General features: G+C 46.6%; 1 long non-coding RNA gene across 1 annotated transcript in view; it reads right to left on the reverse strand.

The window, feature by feature from the left end:
• The window catches only part of LOC126263640 (uncharacterized), a 182,222-nt gene extending 171,791 nt beyond the window's left edge, over nucleotides 1–10,431 (reverse strand). The window contains exon 1 of the long non-coding RNA XR_007546875.1: nucleotides 10,342–10,431. This is a non-coding gene — a long non-coding RNA (uncharacterized LOC126263640). The remainder of the gene's footprint in view (nucleotides 1–10,341) is intronic.
• Between the last annotated feature and the right edge of the window lie 260 nt (nucleotides 10,432–10,691).

A 10,691-nucleotide genomic window follows, 5' to 3' on the forward strand; every position in this document is an offset into this window, starting at 1 on the left:
CGCTCTCACAGTACTTCTGCATCTGCGAGTTGTTTGCATTACTCTGTGATTTTTGTTTTATGGCTTGGCTGTCTGGTGTAACAGGATTTTTCGCTGTTGGCAACATATTTCCACAGAAACATAGGTAACCGGATAACAAACTGAATAAATATTAACCACGTAATTACTCTGTAACGAGCTACCGCAGACCAGGGATCCGTCGTATCTAAATAACTCAGAAAACGTGCCTAAATAAATTCCGAAATTTTGTCGGTGGAGTTCTCGTTCATCCTGTACACACATACCGCGCACGCCCGTAGCACAGAACTGGCGCGGTTGGAAGCCAATCTGAGTCACGTGACGGGGTGCAAAAAACGGAGCTAAGTGAATTCGACAGTTACAGATTTTTCTCGTTTACAGCGGAAATCGAGAACTGATTTTAACAGCTGAACAACTTCTGTTAGCGATACTCCTGTCAGAGTACTTTTAACCTAATTTCTCCGAAATTTTCGATATATGCAAATTTGTGGTGACTACTATGGGACCAAACTGCTGAGGTCATCGGTCGCTAGTCTTACGCACTACTTAATCTAACTTAAACGAACTTACGCTAAGGATAACACACACAGCCATGCCCGAGGGTGACTCGAACCTCCGACGGGGGAAGCCGCGCGAACTGTGACAAGACGCCCTAGACCGCACGGCTAAACCGCGCGGCTAAATTTTCGATATTAATGCTACGCTCGTCGTTCTAAAATTTGGCCAGATAATGGTAACACACTGTCTGAAACATTGTATTGACAGACCTTTATTTCTGCAAATGACAAAAATACAGTTGTTTAATAAATTCTGTATTTGGTGCACTGAGTATCAACTAGATCACTGTTTCCAAAGGAGGATATTAGTAACAGTAAATGTTTATCTTTTGTGGCTTTCATTTAATACGGTACAGATACCGAAACAGGGTCCAGGTAAGACGCGTCATGTATTCGAAAACATAGACTATAGAGAAAATTCTTGCAGTGAGACAGATATTAATATCCTGTCATGTCAAAAACTTCGTCATCCATCCAGTTTTACATATGAGGACAAGGCATTTTAACAGACAGATACGCACGGACCAATGGCTTATCTCGCGCTTACATTAACTACATGAACCTGTGATCTCGCAATGTTCATCTCTAAAATATGTTACCTAGACAAATGTATTCCTGAAATTTCATTTCTGTAGATGAATTAGTTTCTCGTTTTTTCCGTCAGTGTATATACTACATGTGATCAAAAGTATCCGGACACCTGGATGAAAATGAGTTACAAGTTCGTGGCGCCCTCCATCCGTAATGCTGGAATTCAATACAGTGTTGCCCCACCCTCAGCCTTGATGACTGCTTCCACTTTCGCAGGCTTAATTTCAATCAGGGGCTGGGAGGTTTCTTGGGGAATGGAAGCCCATTCTTGACGGAGTGTTGCACTGAGGAGAGGTATCGATGACGGTCGGTGAGGCCTGGCACGAAGTCGGAGTTTCAAAACATCCCAAAGGTGTTCCGCAGGATTCAGGTCACGACTCTGTGCAGCTCAGTCCAGTGCCGGCCGGTGTGGCCGAGCGGTTCTAGGCGCTACAGTCTGGAACCGCGCGACTGCTACGGTCGCAGGTTCGAATCCTGCCTCGGGCATGGATGTGTGTGATGTCCTTAGGTTAGTTAGGTTTAAGTCCAGTAAGTCCAGTACAGGGATGTTATTGTCGTGTAACCACTCCGCCACAGCCCGTGCGTTATGAACAGGAGCTCGATCGTGTTGAAAGATGCAATCGCGATCTCCGAAGTGCTCTTCAAGAGTAGGAAGCAAGAGGTGCTTAAAACGTCAATGTAAGCCTGTGCTGTGATAGTGCCACGCAAAACAACAAGGGGTGCGAGTCCCCTCCGTAAGAAACGCCACCACACCATAACACCACCGCCTCCAAACTGTTGGCACTACACACGCTGGCAGATGACGTTCACCAGGCATTCGCTACACCTACACCCTGCCATCGGATCGCCACATTGTGTACCATTATTCGTCACTCTACACAAAGTTTTTCCACTCTTCAGTCGTTCAATGTTTGCGCTCCTTATACCGAGCGAGACGTTGTTTCGCATTTACCAGCGTGATGTGTGGCTTACAGCAGCCGTTCAACCATGAAATCCAAGTTTTCTTACCTCCCGCCTGAAATCCAAATTTTCTTACCTCCCGCCAAACTGTCAGTACCTGCAGTGGATCCTGATGCAGTTTGGGATTCCTGTGTGATGGTCTGGATAGATGTCTGCCTATTACACATTACGACCCTCTTCAACTGTCGGCGGTCTGTATCAGTCAACAGATCAGGTCGGCCTGTACGCTTTTGTGCTGTACGTGTCCCTTCACGTTTCCACTTCACTTGTCCCTTCACGTTTCTACTTCTCTTGCACATCGGAAACAGTGGGCCTAGGGATCTTTAGGAGTGTGGAAATCTCTCGTACAGACGTATGACAGAAGTGACACCCAGTCACCTGACCACGCTCGAAGTCCGTGAGTTCCACGGAGCGACCCATTCTGTTCCCTCACGATGTCTAATGACTAGTATGACTACTGAGATCGCTGACATGGAGTACCTGGCAGTAGGTGGCAGCGCAATGCAACAATACGAAAAACATATGTTTTTGGGGTGTCCGGATACTTTTGATCACATAGTGTATGTGGTCTAACTTCTTTGCAAGTTGTTTGTAACTAAGTTTGCAATGTTTGTACCAAATACAGTCGGGTTGCTAGACTTTCACAGGCTGCATCCTGCAACGTAAAATTATCTCTGTAATCACTGCATCGACAGAAGACAGATAAGGGAACGTTCCAGAATGTACGCCGCAGGGAGCAGCGGCGCGCTAAAGAGAACTGCCACAAATTAGTGGCGAGTGTTCCTCGGGGGCGCGCATCGCAGGTAGATGCGCCGCGCATGCGCAGATAGCGCCTCGTTACGAGCCGCGCAGCCGGCGGCGCGTGAAACGTGGGCCAAATCAGTCCACGGCTGGGAGCTCGCGTTCTGCACGCCGTCCGGGGCGCACGTTCCGAAATTAAGAAAATATACGAGACTTCTGTCCGCTCCAGACCGGATATCGATGCGGACAGGGGTATCGTGTCGTGACGCCGTCCACTGACTCGTAGCTGGATGGATTTGGTTAACATCGAAATTTGCACTGTATGCCGCATAGCTCTGCCAGACGGTCCGCAGCTCGTGGTCGTGCGGTAGCGTTCGCGCTTCCCGCGCCCGGGTTCCATTCCCGGCGGGGTCAGGGATTTTCTCTGCCTCGTGATGACTGGGTATTGTGTGATGTCCTTAGGTTAGTTAGGTTTAAGTAGTTCTACGTTCTAGGGGACTGGTGACCATAGATGTCCATAGATGTCCCATAGTGCTCAGAGCCATTTGAACCATCTGCCAGACGCAATCACGTAGCTGAAAGGCAGTTAGAGGCCGTCATTTGTACTTGAGTCAGGCTCGGTTACAGTGACTACACTAGAACAGACCTGGGCTTTACCATCGTAACCGAACGTGTTTGTGGTCTTCCGACAACCATCGAGATGCACGAGATAACAGTTGTCACTTCTCTGTTTTTATACTTTCATTGTCCGTGATTACGCTACATTCATTTTATTATTAATGTTTATTTCAAAGCCACTAGGTTCAATATAGTGGGCACATGTATGACTTTTTCGTACGTCTAATGTCAACAAACTGAAATATTTGCAACGCCGTCATGCTCATTACAGTACGCTTTTATGTTTCATTCGTATGTGTGATTTCAACGAACTGCCCTCCCAAGCTATACATGGTGATTTCGCTAAATTGGGTAAAACTGCAGGAAACGATCGCCTGAGAGGATAAGGTGCAGAAAAGGTCACATGGAGACGTCGATGACTCGGAAGGAAAATATTCCAACGCAAAAATCAAGATTTTACAGCAGAACCATTCAAAATTTTTAACTGCAGCTGGTAAATAAGGGATTCATGTAAGAACAATGAAAATAGGAACAACTATTCTTTAATGCTCTGAAAACATACCAATTTTTAAATTTCGTCAACATTTTGTTTTGCATAATTTTTTGTATTATAACTTTACTTATTTAAATCCCTAAACAAAACTCTCATGGTCTCTTTGCGAGATATACGTAGGAGGGAGCAATATACTGCTTGACTCCTCGGTGAAGGTATGTTCTCGAAGCCTCAACAAATGCCCGTACCTAGCTACTGAGCGTCTCTCTTGCAGAGTCTTCCACTGGAGTCTATCTCCGTAACGCATTCGCGATTACTAAATGATCCTGTAACGAAGCGCGCTGCACTCCGTTGGATCTTCTTTATCTCTTCTATCAACTGTATGTGGTACGGATCCCACACCGGTGAGCAGTATTCAAGCAGTGGGCGAACAAGTGTACTGTAACCTACTTCCTTTGTTTTCGGACTGCATTTCCTTAGGATTCTTCCAACGAATCTCAGTCTGGCATCTGCTTTACCGACAATTAATTTTTTGTGGTCATTCGATTTTAGACCATTTCTAATGCCCGCTCCCAGATTCCAGGTGCTGACCTGCTATATTGTAGCTAAATGATAAAGAAGCTTTCTTTCTATGTATTCGCAGCACATTACACTTGTCTACATTAAAATATACAAGCGATGGTAATAGCTCAAAAATGCCATTTTTTGAGTTCTTCTGAGCCATCGATATGGCAGGAAACGCATTCCGAGGGAAATGCACGCAATGAAGGATCAGTGACTGACCAGGCGAGTGCGGAGGTTCTGTCTGTACTCCACTTTCACCTCCACACTCAAGAGAGCAGTACATACAGCTGCCACTGTACGTGTTATTTACAACGCTTGCAGCCTTAGTAGCTACAGACCCTGTAGCGTAGACACCATGCATGCCCTCTTAAATGTGGACTGAAACGCCAGTACAGACAGCGGGAGGCGTCGCCTTGGGCAATCCCACACAGCCCAGTGGAGAGCAGTTTCTTCGTGGAACATATCGAAACACAGACCCTGTGCGTAGTAGCTAGTAAACTTAAGTTGTGGTACAGGTATGTAGGCATCACCTTCGTTGTGTGGCGCTATGGTGAGGAATAGCTCAGTGACTTCCCAAGGAATCTTAACAGTGTCAGCGCCAGCGTAAAATTTACTACGGAGGTACACTACTGGCCATTAAAATAGCTACACCACGAAGATGACGTGCTACAGACGCGAAATTTAGCCGACAGGAAGAAGATGCTGTGATATGGAAATGATTAGCTTTTCAGAGCATTCACACGAGGTTGGCGCCGGTGGCGACACCTACAACGTGCTGACATGAGGAAACTTTCCAACCGATTTCTCATACACAAACAGCAGTTGACCGGTGTTGCCTCGTGAAAAGTTGTTGTGATGCATCGTGTAAGGAGGAGAAATGCGTACCATCACGTTTCCGACTTTGATAAAGGTCGGATTGTAACCTACAGCGATTGCACTTTATCGTATCGCGACATTGCTGCTCGCGTTGGTCGAGATCCAATGACTGTTAGCAGAATATGGAATCGGTGGGTTCAGGAGGGTAATACGGAACGTCGTTCTTGATATCAACGGCCTCGTATCACTCACTAGCAGTCGAGATGAGAAGCGTCTCATCCGCATGGCTGTAACGGATCGTGCAGCCACGTTTCGATCCCTGAGTCAACAGATGAGGACGTTTGCAAGACAACAACCATCTGCACGAACAGTTCGAAAACGTTTGCAGCAGCATGGACTATCAGCTCGGAGACCATGGCTGCGGTAACCCTTGACGCTACATCACAGACAGGAGCGCCTGCGATGGTGTACTCAACGAAGAACCTGGATGCACGAATCGCAAAACGTCTTTTTTTCGGATGAATGCAGGTTCTGTTTACAGAATCGTGGTGGTCGCATCCGTGTTTGTGAACGCACATTGGAAGCGTGTATTCGTCATCGCCATACTGGCGTATCACCCGGTGTGATGGTATGGGGTGCCATTGGTTACACGTCTCGGTCACCTCTTGTTCGCACTGACGGCACTTTGAACAGTGGACGTTACATTTCAGATGCGTTATGACCCGTGGCTCTACCCTTCATTCGATCCCTGCGAAACCCTACATTTCAGCAGGATAATTCCCGACCGCATGTTGCAGGTCCTGCACAGGCCATTCTGGACACAGGAAATGTTCGACTGCTGCCTTGGCCAGCACATTCTCCAGATCTCTCACCAATTGAAAACGTCTGGTCAATGGCAGCCGAGCAACTGGCTCGTCACAATACGCCAGTCGCTACTCTTGATGAACTGTGGTATCGTGTTGAGGCTGCATGGGCAGCTGTACCTGTACACGCCATCCAAGCTCTGTTTAACTCAATGCCTAGGCGTATCAAGGCCGTAATTACGGCCAGAGGTGGTTGTTCTGGGTACTGATTTCTCAGGATCTATGCACAGAAATTGCGTGAAAATGTAATCACATGTCAGTTCTAAAAAATGGCTCTGAGCACTATGGGACTTAACATCTGTGGTCATTAGTCCCCTAGAACTTAGAACTACTTAAACCTAACTAACCTAAGGACATCACACACATCCATGCCCGAGGCAGGATTCGAACCTGCGACCGTAGCGGCCGCGCGGCTCCGGACTGAGCGCCTAGAACCGCTAGACCACCAAGGCCGGCATGTCAGTTCTAGTATAATATATTTGTCCAATGAATACCCGTTTATCATCTGCATTTCTTCTTGGTGTAGCAATTTTAATGGCCAGTAGTGTAGAAAAGAACCAACAGCTGGTTACGAGGGATGGTGAGAATCTTGGCTGCAGCGTGTATCGAAAACCGGAACAGATAGACCGATAGCTGCACAAGCTGTCAGACCACCATGCGAGCCAGAAAAGAGAGACGATAAATGCGCTTGTAACGCGCGTAACACGAATTTGAGTACACCGCCAGTTACAAAAAAATGGCCTTGAGCACTATGGGACTTAACATCTATGGTCATCAGTCCCCTAGAACTTAGAACTACTTAAACCTAACTAACCTAAGGACAGCACACAACACCCAGCCATCACGAGGCAGAGAAAATCCCTGACCCCGCCGGGAATCGAACCCGGGAGTGGGAAGCGAGAACGCTACCGCACGACCACGAGATGCGGGCCCGCCAGTTACATATAAGTGTCTGGAAATGAAACGCAGAAGTGACACATATGAAAAAGATATGTCGGGTACGGCCTTTCTGGCATACATTGCTAGGGTGAGGCAGAATCGGCCGTATATTCCGCTAACACGTTGTAAAGACTGGTTTTAAACCGACAAAGAAGATCAAAAAGTGTCTCAGATAGGCAAAGGACAAAAAGGGACCCAATTGCAATGTCTGTAATATACCGCGTGCCATGTACATGTAGAAAAGTCTATGTTGGGATGACAATCAATCAGTACCAGGATCACGGAACATAAGCGGCATAGTAGGTTGGGACAGGTGGAGAAATCGGCCGCGGTCTAGCACGCGCTGTGCGAGACGAGCACGTAGTAAACTTCGACGACACGGAAGTTCTTGCTCAGGAAAGCCTTACAAATGCACAAACATGACAACAGCTTCAACAACAAATAAGAAAGACTCAAGGTGAACGGACCTCGGTTCCCGTGCTTCAGCGAATGTCCGTATCAGGTAGCAAGCGGAGAACCGCAGTGCTAATAACCAAAGAAAAGCCCTCTCGGGCTTTCGTGTGCTAGGTAAATACAAGTGTCAGTCAAATGAAAACCTTAAATTTGTAATAACAAATCGAAATTTCGCGCCGTAATCCTGTAATTGGTAAGTGTGCTACAAAAAGCGTTCAGAACGGCCTGTAGGTGGCAGCATAGTGCAGATGCACACATACCGTCGCAGTATCAGTACAAAGATGGCCGCCCCACTTGCGACTTGCACCAGGGAAGAACGGCGTTCTGTTATTCGGTTTTTGCGTAGTGAAGGTGTGAAACCTGTTGAAATTCATCGACGAATGAAGAATCAGTACGGTGATGCATGTTTCTCACAGCAGCAAGTCTACGAATGGAGTAGGAAGTTCGCAAATGGTGTGACTTCAGTGGAAGATGCTCCTCGTCCAGGTCAGGCACAACGAGTTGTGACTCCGCAGAACATTGCAGCAGTTGAAGCCATAGTGAAGTAAAACCGCCGAGTGACACTGAATGACATTGCAGTATGTTTACAGATAAGCCATGGGTCAGCACACCACATTGTGCATGGTGTGCTCCAGTTTCACAAAGTGTCTGCAAGATGGGTGCCACGGAGCTGACTCCTGAAATGACAGAACGACGTGTTGATGCTTGTGAAGAACTTCTTCGGCGCTTTTAACGAGAAAGTGATGGCTTCCTTGCAAGAATCATTACTGGAGACGAAGCCTGGATTCACTTCCACCAACCGGAAACGAAGAGAGCGAGCAAGGAATGGCGCCATTCCTCATCAGCAAACCCAAAGAAGTTTCGTACAGAACCATCAGCAGGGAAGGGTATGCTGACTCTCTTTTGGGACGAAAAAGGCGTCATTTTGAAGCATTTCTAGACTCAAATTCGGGACATTAACATTTCTCCTAGGCCCAAATCCGGGACACATTAAAAATTTTCCAAAATAGGCTATATTTATTTATTTATTTATTATATGAGAAGAAGGTTTCAATTAAATGTAATAAATACAAAATATCAATTAAAGTTGTTACAAAGAAAAGCACATTTACATTTTATTAATACCTTCTAAGATGAATGAGTGTGATCCAGGGCAACTGTATTTATCAGTGCTGTGAATTTTCTTTATCAGAATTTAATCTGATATAATGTGGCACACACAGGTGACAAATGGTAGTATTCTAGAGACTAGCATACACTGCGTTGGTGACGCCAAAGTCAACGAGAGCGTATATTACTGTTCGTCTGTTCGAGTTACTTTGTATTTCGTCTGCATGTTTGCCAAAAAACCTCCTCTGCCTCTTCCATGGCTATCAGAAAATATGCAGATTTCTACCCTCTTCTGTTCGAGTTACGGTTAGAACCGTTTCGACCGCGCGAATGCGGTCGAGTGCGACTTTTTCCCAGTTGCCGTGGTCTCTGACTGCCCATTAGCTGTTCGAGCTGCGGCCAACACGTGTTTGCACGGTAGAAACAGTTTGGTAACGGTTTCAACAATTTGTCGTACGCTCTTGTCAAACGATTTCCCACCATAACTAAATCTAATAATAAAATATAGCGATACAGGTGAAATGAATGTCTAATTCAGGACAAATTGAATCATGATTGTTAATTTCGGGACAAACAGGTGTCCCGAATTACCTTTGAAAAAATTCGGGAGAGACACGCAAAAATCGGGACTGCCCCGAAAAAAAACGGGACGGATGGTCACCTTAAGAAAAAGGTGTCATTTTGGAGCATTACATGCCTAGAGGGACCACTGTCACCAGTGCATCATGCACAGATCTCCTAAAAAATCGTCTGCGGCCTGCTATCAAATCAAAGCGAAGTGGATTCTGTCAGCAGGTGTCCTTTTGCAATATGACAATGCAAGGCCCCACACTGCCCGTACAACAGTTGCAACAATCACAGACCTGCATTTTGAGTGTCTTCCTCATCCACCATACTTACCAGACCTTGCCCCAAGTGATTTCCATACGTTTGGACCACTCAATGGGAGGAAAGAAGTTCCGTTCTGATGAAGAGGTACGCCACGCGGTGCATGAGTGGTTGCGGGCACTACCAAAAGAATTTATTTCTAAAGGAGTTTAGGCACTTTGTAAGCCCTGGAGGACTTGCATTGAGCGTGAGGGAGATTATGTTGAAAAGTGATACATCTTTGTACCAATTCTGCACAATAAATAATATTTTTAAAAAAATATTGAAGGTTTTCATTTGACTGACCCTCCTATAATCTCTGGCCGCGAGCTCATTCCAGTCCGCCACCAGCAATAAAGAGTGAAGCTTTGATAATGCCAGCTATTCTTGCTAGCAAAACGTATTCTTTCAGTCATTGAAACTTACGCTGCCACGATGTTTCACCTCATTCGAGTGGGTGTACGCCCTCCCTAAAATACTTGCCACTCCTGCTGAAGCGCCCCGCCGACGACAGAGACTGAATTGGTGGCGCATTGTGTCCCGGCGAGGCCCGGCCAAGTGGTATGAATGACGCTTTGAGGCGGCGCGCGGCCTGTTTCGCAATGCGCCAGCTGCAAGTTCAAATGCCGCTCCTCGCTTTCGGCTGTCGCGGTTGGCAGCAGTGCGATTCAGCCAGTGCGGGAGCTGCATCGTTAAGAGCAGCCGTTCACTTCTGCAGGTGTGTGCCACTGATTCAGAGACGCGCACGTACCTGTCTGCGCTCGGCGTCACCTTACTGCTTGCAGGATCGAGCCGAATGAGCAGTTCTCAGTGTAGCGGAGGCATCACTGCGGCGTTCCCTGCGGAAGGAAGATAATTTGTGTCTTATATTCTAGCGGCAAAGCCAGTACACATCACAGATAAAAGCAGCAGGAATTCTGCCTTAGGCGAGGCACCGTATCCTAGAATTCCTTTCACGCAGACATTTTTCAGTACTTTATGTCTTCCCATCCGTGCCTTTATTTGTTTATTTAGTTTCTGCAAAGCTGTTGTTGCATTTTAACCTCTTAGAACAACTGATAGCTTTGGGAGAGCCAGGCATGACAAAACTCTACCATCTGG

This window comes from Schistocerca nitens, chromosome 6 (genome assembly GCF_023898315.1).
Source record: "Schistocerca nitens isolate TAMUIC-IGC-003100 chromosome 6, iqSchNite1.1, whole genome shotgun sequence".
Classification (NCBI taxonomy): Eukaryota; Metazoa; Arthropoda; class Insecta; order Orthoptera; family Acrididae; genus Schistocerca; species Schistocerca nitens.